At 40.3% G+C, this 15,942-nt stretch overlaps 1 pseudogene across 1 annotated transcript; it reads left to right on the top strand.

The window, feature by feature from the left end:
- Positions 1-335: 335 nt before the first annotated feature.
- LOC309609106 (tubulin beta-5 chain pseudogene) lies at positions 336-14,126 on the top strand (annotated as a pseudogene). Its single transcript has one exon. The product of its transcript is annotated as a tubulin beta-5 chain pseudogene (transcript).
- The last annotated feature ends 1,816 nt before the right edge of the window (positions 14,127-15,942 follow it).

The raw sequence follows: 15,942 nt of genomic DNA, 5'->3' as shown, positions 1-15,942 counted from the left end.
GAATCACTCTGTTGTACACTTGAAACTAACACAACATTGTAAATCAACCATACTTCAATTTTAAAAAAAAGCATTTTCTCTTAAAAAAAAAAAAGATCCTTCCAGTCTCAACTAACCACCCTTGGAGTATGGATTTCTTTTTTCTTTTTCTTTTATAAAATAGATCTTTATTGGAGTATAATTGCTTCACAGTACTGTGAGAGTTTGTTGCAAACAAAGCAAATCAGCCATATGCATACACATGTCCCCATATCCCCACCTCTTGAGCGTCCCTCCCACCCTCCCTATCCCACCCCTGTAGGTCATCGTAAAGCACCGAGCCGATCTCCCTGTGCTAGGCTGCTGCTTCCCACCAGCCGACTATTTTATTTTATTTTATTTTGTTTATTTATTTTTTTAAACATCTTTATTGGAGTATAATTGATTTACAATGGTGTGTTAGTTTCTGCTTTATAACAAAGTAAATCAGCTATACATATACATATATCCCCATATCTCCTCCCTCTTACGTCTCCCTCCCACCCTCCCTATCGCACCCCTCTAGGTGGTCACAAAGCACCGAGCTGATCTCCCTGTGCTATGCGGCTGCTTCCCACTACCTATCTATTTTACATTTGGTAGTGTATATAAGTCCATGCCACTCTCTCACTTCGTCCCAGCTTACCCTGCCCCCTCCCCATGTCCTCAAGTTCATTCTCTATTTCTGCGTCTTTATTCCTGTCCTGCCCCTAGGTTCTCCAGAACCACTTTTTTTTTTTTTTTTAGATTCCTTTTATATGTGTTAGCATACAGTATTTATTTTTCTTTTTCTGACTTCCTTGACTCTGTATGACAGTCTCTAGGTCAATCCACCTCACTACAAAAAACTCAATTACATTTCTTTTTATGGCTGAATAATATTCCATTGTATATATGTGCCACATCTTCTTTATCCATTCATCTGTCCATGGACACTTAGGTTACTTCCATTGTAAATAGAGCTGAAATGAACACTGTGGCACATGACTCTTTTTGAATTATGGTTTTCTCAGGGTATATGCCCAGTAGTGGGATTGCTGGGTCGTATGGTAGTTCTATTTTTAGTTTTCTAAGGAACCTCCATACTGTTCTCCATAGTGGCTGTATCAATTTACATTCCCACCAACAGTGCAAGAGGGTTCCCTTTTCTCCACACCCTGTCCAGCATTTACTGTTTGTAGATTTTTCATGATGGCCATTCTGACTGGTGTGAGGTGATACCTCATTGCAGTTTTGATTTGCATTTCTCTAATGATTAGTGATGTTGAGCATCCTTTCATGTGTTTGTCGGCAATCTGTATATCGTCTTTGAAGAAATGTCTATTTAGGTCTTCTGCCCATTTTTGGATTGGGTTGTTTGTTTTTTTTGATATTGAGCTGCATGAGCTGCTTGTATATTTTGGAGATTAATCCTTTGTCAGTTGCTTCATTTGCAAATATTTTCTCCCATACTGAGGGTTGTTTTTTTGTCTTGTTTATGGCTTCCTTTGCTATGCAAAAGCTTTTAAATTTCATTATGTCCCATTTGTTTATTTTTGTTTTTATTTCCATTTCTCTAGGAGGTGGGTCAAAAAAGATCCTGCTGTGATTTATGTCATAGTGTGTTCTGCCTATGTTTTCCTCTAAGGGTTTTATAGTGTCTGGCCTTATATTTAGGTCTTTAATCCATCTTGAGTTTATTTTTGTGTATGGGTTAGGGAGTGTTCTAATTTCATTCTTTTACATGTAGCTGTCCAGTTTCCCCAGCACCACTTATGGAAGAGGCTGTCTTTTCTCCATTGTATATTCTTGCCTCCTTTATCAAAAATAAGGTGACCATATGTGTGTGGGTTTATCTCTGGGCTTTCTATCCTGTTCCATTGATCTATATTTCTGTTTTTGTGCCAGTACCATACTGTCTTGATTACTGTAGCTTTGTGGTATAGTTTGAAGTCAGGGAGCTTGATTCCTCCAACTCTGTTTTTCTTTCTCAAGATTGCTTTGGCTATTTGGGGTCTTTTGTGTTTCCATACAAAATGTAAAATTTTTTGTTCTAATTCTGTGAAGAATGCCATTGGTAGTTTGATAGGGATTTCATTGAATCTATAGATCGCTTTGGGTAGTATAGTCATTTTCACAATACTGATCCTTCCAATCCAAGAACATGGTATATTTCTCCATCTGTTTATGTCATCTTTGATTTCTTTCATCAGTGTTTTATAGTTTTCTGGGTACAAGTCTTTCACCTCCTTAGGCAGGTTTATTCTAAGGTATTTTATTCTTTTTGTTGCAGTGGTAAATGGGAGTGTTTCCTTAATTTCTCTTTCTGATTTTTTGTTGTTGGTGTATAGGAATGCCAGAGATTTCTGTGCATTAATTTTGTATCCTGCAACCTTACCAAATTCATTGATTAGTTCTAGTAGTTTTCTGGTGGCATCTTTAGGATTTTCTATGTATAGTATCATGTCATCGGTGAACAGTGACAGTTTTTCTTCTTCTTTTCCAATTTGTATTCCTTTTATTTCTTTTTCTTCTGTGATTGCCATGGCTAGGACTTCCAAAACTATGTTGAATAAGAGTGGCGAGAGTGGACATCCTTGTGTTGTTCCTGATCTTAGTGGAAATGCTTGCAGTTTTCACCATTGTGTATGATGCTTGCTGTGGGTCTGTCATATATGACCTTTATGATGTTGAGCTAGGTTCCCTCTATGCCCATTTCCTGGAGAGTTTTTATCATAAATTGGTGTTGAATTTTGTCAAAAGCTTTTTCTGCATCTATTGAGATGATCATCTGGTTTTTATTCCTTAATTTGTTAACGTGGTGTATCACATTGATTGATTTGCATATATTGAAGAATTCTTGCATCCGTGGGATAAATCCCAATTGATCATGTTGTATGATCCTTGTAATGTGCTGTTGGATTCTGTTTGCTAGTATTTTGTTGAGGATTTTTGCATCTATGTTCATCAGTGGTATTGGCCTGTAGTTTTCTTTTTTTGTGACATCTTCATCTGGTTTCGGTATCAAGGTGGTAGTGGCTTTGTAGAATGAATTTGGGAGTGTTTCTCCCTCTGCAATTTTTTGGAAGAATTTGAGAAGGATCCATGTTAGCTCTTCTCTAAATGTTTGATAGAATTCTCCTGTGAAGTCATCTGGTCCCAGACTTTTGTTTGTTGGAAGATTTTTAATTGCCGTTTCAATTTCATTACTTATGATAAGTGTTTATATTTTCTAATTTTTCCTGGTTCAGTCTTGGAAAATTGTACCTTTCCAAGAATTTGTCCATTTCTTTGTGGTTATCTGTTTTATTGGCATATAGTTGTTTGTAGTAATCTCTTATAATCCTTTGTATTTCTGCAGTGTCAGTTGTGATTTCTCCTTTTTCATTTCGATTTTATTGATTTGTGTCCTCTCCCGTTTTTTCTTGATGAGTCTGGCTAAGGGTTTATCAATTTTGTTTATCTTCTCAAAGAACCAGCTTTTAGTTTTATTGATCTTTGCTATTGTTTTCTTTGTTTCTATTTCATTTATTTCTACTCTGGTCTTTATGATTTCTTTCCTTCTACTGACTTTGGGTTTTCTTTGTTCTTCTTTCTCTAGCTGTTTTAAGTGTAGGGATTTCTGAATGGTGCACTTCAGATCTTATTTAACAGCCTCTAGAAAGTATAACTGTATCCATAATGTGGATACAGAAGTATTTCTAATAAATTACAGGCAATATAAGAGAGTGGTTGAGAGAATGAAGATTGGAGCTATACAATCAACAACTTTCAAAGCTCTGGCTTACAGATTTGGGAAATTGTATTCTATTATCCACCTAAGTCTGTCTTTTTAGGGACAAGTTCACCACTCTTCTCTCTCATCTGCCTTCACCCCCAGATCATTCCTGTAAAGCAATATTGGCGAGAGTAGGAGCAGGACCTCTGAAGTCAGGCTGCATGGGTTTGAAGCCTGGCTCTGCCATGACACGGTCATGGTCTTTTTTCCACAACTTCATTTCCTCACTCAAAAAATGAGAATGATAATATACCTATGCCATTAGCTTATTCTGTGGATGTGAAGTAACTAAACTTGGCACTGTGATTTACACCTAGCAAGTACCCAGTGAATATTTAAAGAAAAACAAATGCGCGCCTACAATGATGGGATTGTTTTAGGCAGAAGTATATGAGATAAAAACCACAGTTCCTGGTCTCAAGAAGCTCATGACCCAGTGGGAGAGACAGACAAGGAAATGGTAACAACATGGTTAATCAGTGATCAGTACTGCGGAAAATGTATGCAAAATGTAGAACCTGGAGTAAACTGCCAGTCTAATTATCAAACATATGTACTGATACATCAAAGTCCACCAGAAATTTCCAGTAACTAAGAGGAGAATAAAATACCTTATCATTCATGGTGCTATACTGAGTACATTTCAGCATAGAAAATATTTTAAAACAACTGATGTATTGGAAAAAAATGTTTCATTTGAAATGTTCCACATTAAAAATTTGTCTCTGTTGGACGCTGAAAACATTTTCCAGGGCCCTTTTCCAGTTAGAAATGAGACTAATGTAAACAGTCCAACAATTAACTACATGCAGTTGGCCTTTCTGAACTAAAACACAGTTCTTGAGCCCAAATCTTTAACTACAAAACACTTTGCCAGCCACAAAAACAAGGCTGAATCATATCGGAAAACATATGGATTTCAGAAAGGACAGAAAGTTTCACCTTTTTTGGATTCCTTTGCTTAATCGTTATTTTAATAGGTCATCTACCTCTTCACAGCTAAGCTCAATGTTGCCGTTTTGCTTGCCAACCACAGATACAAACTGAGATTTCAATGTGTGAATATGAACCATTTCACAAGAGAAGACAAAATGGCCAATTTAATAAATCCTAGACAAGAGGTAGAGTTTGTTTTTAAATAGAAATGGCGGATTGAGGATTATTAACCTGCTGATCTTCAGATGCTTTAAATGTCTGTGACTCGTCAAGCCCACAGTAGTTTTGACACAATTTTTTATATTTATGTCATGGCAAGACAAATTCTACATATCCTTCATATTTGTGGAACAGGATGGATTGCACCAAATATTCAGGGTACAAGTATTAGAAAATTTTTCTTACACAACTTTCTTATTCAAAGTGTGGAAAATCAAAAGCCGTAACCGAAAGTCAACCAACTACTCACCTTTTTGTTCTAAATATTAATTAGGATGCATTTTGTTTCATTTTGTTTTACATAATACATGGATAGGTTTAAAAGTTGAAGAAAGAAGACTAATTTTGAAGGCATAAGAAATGTGTATTTTGGGATCTTACAAGATTCTTCATAATGTAATAATTCAAATCTGTATACTCTTTTTAAACAGGATCTTTAAGAGCATTACCAGAATGTTAATGAGTTCAATTTAAAAATTCTTTTATAAATGGTTGGGAGTGGAGGTGGGATTTATATGTGGAATGAAGGAAAGTGAAGAGATGCCAAGATAAAGAGCTTAATAGAAATTATGATTAAAACCCAATCCCTTTTCATTTGAAAATGTTGTAGAATCTGGAAGTATTACTGTGCTCATGAAGGTGAGGAAAAAAGTTAATTCTAGTTCAGATCATTTAATACCAGAAAACGTAATCGATTTTCATTTTTGAAAACTTAATTAGGTACGTTAATATGGTCCATTAATATCCAGATTTTTATACATGCCTGTTCACCAGAGCGTCAACCTGACTCCATTTGCTCTCATCCGTGATTTCATTTTCATAGAGATTCACAAATGGAGAATAAATTATAACTCTCTTCTTTTGCAGAGTTAGATCTTACACGTTTCTCCCATTTATTTTACCTGGGAAAGTAGTTTGAGAGAGGGATTAAGAGAACATTGCCAGAAAGATCAAACATAGAAATGAGGTTGTAATTTTCAGTCCCATTTAGTTTTATGTTCAACAGCATGTTAACAATTTGGGAAGGAAATTCTTCATCAATTCCTTTGAAAAGTAACACACAAACCATGATTCCTTTCTGAATCCCCATCCATTTGGTCTCAAGTCTCCCCTAAAGCATCTCCTTACAAGCAATATGCACCCACTACTAGAGGCATGCATGGTTGTCAATCAAACTTGTCCGCTGCAGGGATACACACATTTATTTTATGTTCTACATTAAATTTTAAAATAAGCTTGAGCTTCTTTCCATGCCAGTTAAGCAGGAAGTTTTCTCTCTTACGCTTGAGGCTACCCCTTTCCTTTCAACATCTAAGGACCCCAAAGGCATACACAGTCTAATGGAGGGATTCAGTCTGATTTCCATATCCTAGCAGAGCTCGGACATTTACTGCCATAATTCTCACCAGCACGTGGTGTCACTAAGGAAAAGTTGTTCCATAGAATCTAAAGTCCAAGGGGGAATATTTCTGGCCCAGGTCCCTGTGGGTGGATGGGAACAGGGAGTCATGACTTTGAGGAGACTGGTTCTACCATGTTGGATCTTTGAATGAGGCTAAGTTTGTTCCTCAGGCCAAGCTTAGGCAAGGAGTCTCCTCACTTCAGTTCCCCAGGTTCACAGTTTAATTTTAAACTAGCCTCCAAGGCACCAGCTGCCACAGTAGTGTTATGTGTCAGAAGAGGCCTAATAGCCCACCATTTAAGGACGCCCAACCAGCGTCCCTTTTATCTTCGTAGGGATTTGAATATCAAGAGTGAGCCTGGGAACCTTCTCATTTTCAGACCCTCATCCACAATAGGCTTTTTTTTTTTTTTTTAAGTGTTTTAACTTTTTAGTTTATTACAGGCCTTTCTATTTTTAATCATTACATATGTTTTCAACATTTCCCTGTTCTGCTCCATTGTATTCCATTTATTGCCTCTTAGGGTCCCGGGCACTCCTAGCAGTAAAGGTCTCCTTGCCTTTTCCTGACATTGGGCCTTGACTGCTCCCAGAGGGTCCACCTTCTCCACCCTCTTTTGGGGGATGAAGCCATGTTCCTGCTGGTGACTTACTTTTTCAAGGGTGACCCAGGAGCAAACAACAACAACAAAAACAACAAACAAAAAATACAAGCACAAGTTAAATTTTGGGGATGAGGGGGACATCCCACTACATTAAGGTTCAATGATATATGATCATTCCTTCTTAGCAATAGTGTATACGTCTGCCATCCCTGTGCTAGATGTATTAGTCTGCCGAGGCTGCAAAATACCATAGACTGGGTGTGTTAAATGACAGAAATTACTTTTCTCACAGTCTGGAGCCTGGAAGTCCAAGATCAAGGTGCCAGCATGGTTTGGGTTCTGGTGAGAGCTCTCCTCCCTGCTTATAGATGGCCACCTTCCAGCTGTGTCCTCATATGGCAGAAGGAGGTAGAAAGAGCTCCGGTATCTCTTGTTATAGGGGCACTAATCCCATCAGGCCAGTCTCCGCCCTCATGGCCTCATCTAACCCTAGTTACCTCCCAAAGGCCCCATCTCCAAATACCATCACATGGGAGTTAGAGCTTCAACATAAAAATTAGGGCACGACATAAACATTCAGTCTTTAACAGTAGATAAGCCTATTGTCAATTTTTTCTTGGCTAACATTTAGAAGATGTCCCTTGTTTAAGATTTATTTTATTCCTGCAATGCATCATTTCAACCATAGTGAAACTATGACCAACATAGTGACCAACAACAAAAGTTGTTTTATATGAGGTCATTAATATTTTGAAAACTTAAATAGAAAGGAATGCATATTTTTATCCAAGTCAACTTCAGCTTTCATTTTTTTTCCAATTTATTGCTTTTTGTTGTAGTACATGGTTTTTAGAGAAATATCAGAAAAATCCCAACATGGAGAAAGATATAAATACGCATACATACATATACTGTTTATCTGAATGTGGTTAGATATAGAATACACAGAAAAATATTTAAAAATTCTGAGCTTTTCATCCATTTCTATAACTAAATACATCTGAACACTTTTATATCTAAGAATTCTGAGGTTTCTTTCATCATGACTAAAGGCACCTACAGCCTCATTTACGTGTAATTTCTATTTTACACACTTTATCGGGGATAGTAACATGACCCTTTCTAATACAAAAAAGATTCATAACTGATTACAACAGAAAATATTAACATTAAACTAATATTGCTATCAAATCACTACTATACAAAGGTTGATAGGAGATGACTAGAAGCAACATAATTCAACTTTTATCTTATCTGTATTTATGCAGTTTCTTAACAACTGAAGTAATAATGGTATCACATTATGCATGAAACTTTTAGATCATTTAGAATAAAAATTTTTATAAGATTAAAATGAGATGGTGTGTGACAGTGCTCTGTAAAATACAAAGCACTCGACAAAACTCCAAGCTGCTGTGATGTTACTGATCCCAACCTTCAACAGCCTGTAGTGTCTCTCTTTCTCACTTGGCACCTCATCAGATACTGCTATGATTAGGGTGACCAACTCATCCCAGTTTGCCAGGACCTTTCTCCATTATTCACAAGAGAAAGCCCTGCATCCTGGAGACCCTTCAGTCCCCAACAAATCAGGTTTCTTGTTGCCCTAGCGATAATGAAGTTACTTGATGAGAAGGATGCTGGCTGGTGCTAACATCTCCTTTCACCATCCCCTCCTCGGAAAAGATGCCAACAAGGTGTTTGCATAAGTCTGGGCTCTATTCACCTGAAAGCAAAGAGGTTTTCTGAGAAAGGGGTAAGCTGGGTGGTCACTGATGGAAAGGGGATAGAAAAGTCATTGTTAACTGATACTTAGTAATATATTAATAAGGAAACTGAAATTAATCAGGATACCATCCTTAAAACCAGACCTGACTCACTTTTCTGGGCCCATAGGCAGGTCCTGGTGTTCTATTTTGGTGAGAGAGTGGGAATCTCTGAGCCAGAACCGACTCCCAGGCAGCTCTGCTCACCCCGCCCCCTCCTATCTCTTCCCACACACATCCAGGGAGCTGACGAGTGTTTCGTGCACTTTCGCAATCGTGGGAAATTTTTCTTCCTGTTGAGATGATGTAGGATGGTCATTTTTTTTTTTTTTTTTTAACCAGAGCCAATAGAGCAATTACCTCGACTTGAACTTTAGGCTCCCAACCAGCCTTTGGCTGTTCAACTCAATTCCTCAGTTCTGACCCCTACACTCCCATCCAGCTCAGGAGCATGGAAAGAGGTGGCGTGGCCTCACTCCTGCTGCTGCTGTGGTGACCTTTATTGCCGTAGATACTGCCTACTGAAAAGCCTGTTGTTTTCTTTTGGCTCAAGAGCTCACAGGCTGAGGGTGTCTCTCTAGCATGATCGTGGACACTTACTACAAAACCAAGAGGACAGATTCAGTCCTCTTACTCTGGCTCTAGTACAGCAGCTTGTGGAAAGAGAAGACATAAAATGATACCAACATGGTAGCAGTAGAATAAACACTTCTCTTTGAATTCCATAGAAGAAATAAAACTTCGGGTGATCAGGGGAGAATTCAGTAGTTCCAAAGCTATTAATGGCTGTCGGGAAAACAATCCAAGAACTGGCCAAACGAGCTGGACTGCTTTCCTATGAATCATCAGAATAACCTCAGGCCTCTGATAGGCTGGCACCCATGTGCCCAGGTCCATCTCACCTGCGGAAAACAGGCTTTTAAAATGGAGAGTTGCCACCATCACCAGTTGCCGGCTTCTTGGTCTTCCCCAGGGCTGGACACAGGAATCACAGGACCTGTCTTTATGCTTTTTAATGTTTTTATCCCTTTACAAATTTAATGATGTCTTTTAGAGTATATTTTTTGAAATGCTGATAATCTTAATAATGAAATGGATCTTAGGACTTGAGGGAGTTGGAAGGGGGAATAGGAACTAAGTTGTGGATGCTTTTGATGATTCCCAGCTCTTCCACTGAAGAGGGATCAGAGATGTGCTGACGAATGTCTAACAGGCACTCTGAGGAGAAAAAAAAAATTTTTTTTTAAAATCTGATTTGTAGTGTTTGCTAATTTCCATGATGTAAATACTCCCACCATGACCACTTTCGCTGGCTCCAACACACCACTGGGAGGGACTTTAGTTTTCCTTTGCCAAGGTCAGTCTTTCCTGGTGCATGTCCTGAAACTATATTTATTAAGATTTAAAATTTATCCAAGTGATTTAAGTTACCATACTCTATTAAAAATGTCCCTTACCTTTCTTAACTTCCCCTCAGCAAGTTGGCATCCTGTTCATACTCTCAATACCCTGCCATGCTCATTTTTTATTTGAAGTCTGTTTCTTGTTCTTATCTAGCTCTTATTCCCTTTCTCTATGCTGAGAACTAATTTGTAGCCAGATTTTTTTCTGTTTTTATTTTTTACCTCTGCTGTGTTTTAGATTATCTAAAAATTATCACGTCACCCAGCAATTCCTTTCCCCCCTCAATACTTAGAACCTCAATTGGTTCCCCATGACTTTTAGGATAAAGTTCAAACTCCAGGGTCTTTGTGGTACAGCTTTTACCCCAGCCTCTGTCTCTAGCTTAAGGTCCTTCCAGGGCCCCCTCATGAAACTTGTACTCTTGACTGCTCCAAAATCCTGCAGCAACTTGAATACACTGAGCTGCTTCATGTCTCCAGGCCTTCCCACCTGTGGCTTCCTCTGAGAATTCCTCCTCCCTAACCCCTTCATTTTAAGTTTACTCTGGGCTTCTAATCTCTACAGATGCTGTATCCTTTGCTTATCTGCATCTCAGCAGTGATAGTAATTATTGACACTGAGCTACCTCCCTCCATTTGGGCTGTGACCCACTTAACGAAGGGACAGTTACCCTACTTTGATATTCCTGGCACCTAACAAAATGCCTACTTCTATACTAGATGCTCAATAAATGCTTGTTGAATAAATGCATGAATTAATGAATGATAATTGAGGTAATCATTTTTTATCCCTATTTTTATCCCTCCTTCTATTCCACCATCTTGATTCCTCCTCTCTATTTTGATTCTAAAGTGTCAAAATCTCTTAAACGTTCATTAAAAACAATGTCCACCGATACATTTGCAAAGGAGATTGGTTCAGTAAAATATGATACAGCCAGAGTCAAACTAAAATATCAAAGTAGAGTTCCTAAAAGTGAAAGATCCAGATGCAAGAAAAGAGTGAGCAGCATTACCTATGTTATGTAAATAAATAAAAGAGCAGACATGCATACATAAGGAAGTTTCTGGAAACCTGTAAATAGAATTTTCCTTGCTGTTTCGTACTTTTCTGTTTGATTTTTGTTTTACCATCTACACTTATTATTTTTACATGTGAAAACATTTATATGAGAAAAAAATGTTAACAGGGATCGTCTGATGATAGAATATTGAGCCATTTTTTCCTTCTATATACTTTTGTTTAATTAGCAAACATAAATGATATATTTTTTTAAACTGAAACTAAAGGTAGCAATGTTTCCCACGCTGGCAGATTTTTCAACATTGCCTATGAACCACCTCCAGGAAGTGGGTTATCTAATTTACAGCTTCAGTGAACCTGTTTCCTGGCAATGGTTGTCAGGGCAAGCCTCCTTCTCTCTTGTTCTCCATCACTCTCACTCTGAAGGCCTAAGGGCAGGAAAGATACTCACAGGGAAGCAAGAAGTAGCATTAGCATCGTTTTGTGTGTGCCAGATAAAAAAGAGCTGTCGACGTACTCCCCAGAGCACAGCACGTACCTCTGATTCTGCCAACCTCCCTCAAAGAGGACCATCTCCTATTAAGCCTTCTGGGAAAAGTCTCAGAGCACAGTCAATGAAAAATAACCACTACTTCTTGCTTTGGTGCCAGCCTGCACAACAAAGAGTTCCTTTAACTGCCTTAAAAGGAATATACTCCTTTCCACACCTATCACATTTCATTCTCTTAACATAATGCCACAAACTGAAAAAGGAAACAGGTTGTGAAATAATACAGAAAGTTATTTTAAATTAAAAGAGTCCATTTATCAACACTAAAAATAAAAAGGAAGATTCAAATGATAAGGCGCAGCAGAGAGATCCTGAAAAAGGCCTGACTCCCACAGGCAGTGCTAAATGGCATCCCATAACACTGACATGAACCCTGAGACTTGAGATTAATTGCGTTGTGATACGAGGTGATCCCTCACACCCCTCCCTAGGTTCCCCTAGAGTTTACTGAGTAAACTCTAGTTTAAAGCTTTCTATTGTTCTAAGTGTCAGCCAGACTATGTTATAAATCAGCTATTTAACCTATGTTGAAAGCCATTTGTGCAATTTCCTTTACAACTAATCTCAGGTTTATAAATCCTGGTTGTGTAACCTTGGGACATTCTCTCTTGGCCGTGTTTCTCCATCTGTAAAAGGAAGACAGACTGGAGAAGGAATAGGTCTCTATATCAGTTAGGATGCTGTTGGCTGCAAAGAACAGAAAACTCAATTCCAACTGGCTTGAATAATAAGGACAGATATTAGTTCACATAAAAGAAAGTCCAACTCTCAGAACCTTCCTGCTGCCACGTTCGGAACTCGCTGCTCTAGCCTCTGGAGCCCATCCCATCCTTCCAGCCTGTGACCAGCAGCAGAGAAAAACTAGTTCATATCATTTTCTTGCCCCATACACACTTTAAGGTGAGCAAAATGATTAGAATAAATTAAAATAAATTTAGAGAATAAATTAGTCTTAAATTAAGATTAGAATAAATTTTAACAATGAAGGAAATCGTGCACAACCAAGCCAGTCAGTGAGGCAATCAGATCAGTGCCAAGTTCTGGGAGGTGATCAGTGATGAACATGGCATTGACCCCACCAGCACCTATCATGGGGCTAGCGACCTGCAGCTGGACAGCATCTCAGTGTACTACAATGAGGCCACAGGTGGAAAATATGTTCCTTGTGCTATCTTGGTGGATCTAGAACCCGAGACCATGGACTCTGCTTGCTCAGGTCCTTTTGGTCAGATCTTCAGACCAGACAACTTTGTTCTTGGTCAGTCTGGGACAGGCAACAACTGGGCCAGGGGCCAGTATACAGAGGGGGCCGAGCTGGCTGACTCAGTCCTGGATGTGGTTCGGAAGGAGGCCGAGAGCTGTGACTGCCTGCAGGGCTTCCAGCTGACCCACTCGCTGGGCGGGGGCACGGGCTCTGGAATGGGCATCTTGCTCATCAGCAAGATCCGTGAAGAGTATGCCGACCGCATCATGAACACCTTCAGTGTGGTGCCCTCACCCAAAGTGTTCGACACTGTGGTTGAGCCCTACAATGCCATCCATCAGTTGGTGAGGCACACTGATGAGACCTACTGCATTGACAACAAGGCCCTACAACACCTGCCTCTGCACCCTCAAGCTGACCACGCCAACCTACGGGGACCTGAATCACCTCATCTCAGGCACCATGTGTGGTGTCACCACCTGCCTCCGCTTCCCTGGCCAGCTCAGTGCTGACCTCTGCAAGCTGGCAGGCAACATGATGCCCTTCCCACATCTCCACTTCTTCATGCCTGGCTTTGTCCCTCTAACCAGCCGTGGAAGCCAGCAGTGTTGGGCCCTCACTGTGCCCGAGCTCACCTGGAGGGTCTTCGATGCCAGGAACATGATGGCTGCCTGTCATCCCCGCCCTGGCGGGTACCTCCCCGTGGCTGCTGTCTTCCGTGGGCGGATGTCCACGAAGGAGGTGGATGAGCAGATGCTCAACGTGCAGAACAAGAACAGCAGCTACTTCGTGGACTGGATCCCCGACAATGTCAAGATGGCTCTCTGTGACGTCCCGCCCCGTGGCCTCAGGATGGTGGTCACCTTCACTGGCAACAGCATGGCCATGCAGGAGCTGTTGAAGCACATCTCAGAGAAGTTCACTGCCATGTTCCACCGGAAAGCCTTCCTCCACTGGTACACAGGTGAGGGCATGGATGAGATGGAGTTCACCGAGGCTGAGGGCAACATGAACGACCTCGTCTCCGAGTACCAGCGGTACCAGGATGCCACTGCAGAAGGGGAGGAGGATTTGGGTGAGGAGGCTTAAGGCCGAGTCCCCATCACCGCAGGCTTCTCAGTCTCCTCAGCCTTCTTCCTTAACCGTCCCTTTCCTCTCCCTCTGAATTTGCATTTTCTGCCTCTATCTTGTTTTTTCTTTTTTTGGGGAGGGTGGTTCTAGAACAGTGCCTGGCACATAGTAGGCACTCAATAAATATTTGTTGTTTGTTGAACAACTCAATAAATATTTGTTGTTTGTTCCCCCACTCTGGGGAACCTAGATTTCTGCCATTCTGGGTAACCCTGTATTTCCTTCTAGTGCCCACTCCTCCCATGTGTCCAGTGAACATTTCCCTCTCTGTTTTTCAGATAACTCTCCAGGAAGCTGGGTCTCATCAAATCCCATTTAGAACCATGTGCTGAAAACACAGATAGATGAACACCAACCTAGGCCCATGTGGTAGCCCAGGGGGTAGGTAACCAAGCAGCAGGTAGAAGTCCCTACAAGGAAGGGGTGGGGTTTTGGAGAGGGGCATCCAGACCATTGAAGTCCTAGTTTCCAGATATCTCCCCGCTCCTTTCTCAGCTTCAGGGGAGGTGTTAACAGTATTATCTCCATTTTCAGTCTCCCTCCAAGCTCTGTCCTGAGCTAGTTCCTTTGCAAGGGTCAGGCCCCCACCCTGTCAAGGGGGATCCTTCCCTCTTCCACTTTACCTCCTTCATAATGTTCGATTCCTTCCTTTCCCCTGGTCGGAAAAGGGGGTCAAGAGGAGTGAGAGAGAGACCAGCCTTGGTCTCTAAGCCTCCAGAAAGCCCCTCCCCAAGCCTATCTTTTCTTACAGAAAAAAATTAATATCAGCCCTTCTGTGCCTATATGGAAAGGTATGTGCTGCCACCTAAATGTCATTCCCCAGAGAGGGGACAGGATACCATCTGTCTTTTGGCAACATCTTATCTCTTACTTTTGCTATTGCCTTTTCCCCCCTACCCTTGGTTTTGTCCTATTCTACACTTCAAACTTCTGTTGTGTTGAACTTGCTGCTTTTTTTCATATTGAAAAGATGACATTGCCCCAAGAGCCAAAAATAAGTGGGAATTGAAAAAAAAAGTCCAGAGGTAAGACAGGCTTCAGCATTGGCTGCTCTAGTGATTCATTGATTTTATCAAGGACCCAGGTACTTCTATCACTCTGTTCTACCATCAATATCATCACAGACAGGCTCCTTTAGGGTTGTAGGATGGCTGCCGGTAGTGTCTGGGGCAAACTCTTTCTTTATTCTCATCAGGTGGAAGAGAGAAACTGGCTCCCTGGGTCTTTCTTAACTGTGCGAAAGAACTTTTCCAGAAGCTTCCAGCAAATATTTCCTTATGTCTTATTAACCAAAATTGGATCACATGCCAGTTCTCAAGAAGAGGGATATTGACTTTAGGCCAATTAGGTCCACTCCTGGAGCTCAGTTTCTCCTGAGGTTCATGGAGGAGGGTAGGTACCTGAACAAACTTGGGATTTTGTTAGGAAGGAAAAAGTGAAAACAGTTGCCAGATTGGCATCCAACCACCATACACTTCCTTCCAGATCAAAGAATCCATTCTTTCTCTCAGATGCAGTTTACTGTATCTGGGTGACATCACTATAAGCTGTGTGATGAACATATTTGTGGCTAGTTGTATTTAAGGTTTTCTTGTCCTCTGGCAAGAGTAGAAGAGCAGTACACTTTTATTTTTATTTTCTGTATTTGCCAACCACATGTATTTGGGGATATCAATTCTTGGAGAATCCTTTAACTTTTTTTTTTTAAGGGAAAAACCTCTGAATTTAGGAAATCAAAGCAGCAATTTAGATGGCAACGTTTGACTTTTAAGACTTTTAAAAACTATTTGCTTGGAGTTGACAGAAAACACTATCTGAAGAATGCTGGTGCTGATGTCATTTAAACTCCTCCAAGTCTTTATTTCTCCATCTACATGAAAGGATAATAGCACCCACCCTGCTATGAGATAATGTATGTGAAAGAGTA

Source organism: Balaenoptera borealis (genome assembly GCF_965194805.1).
Source record: "Balaenoptera borealis genome assembly, chromosome: 13".
NCBI classification, from domain to species: domain Eukaryota; kingdom Metazoa; phylum Chordata; class Mammalia; order Artiodactyla; family Balaenopteridae; genus Balaenoptera; species Balaenoptera borealis.
The sequence above is the reverse complement of the archived record's forward strand: the minus strand, read 5'-3'. Positions and strand labels throughout refer to the sequence as shown.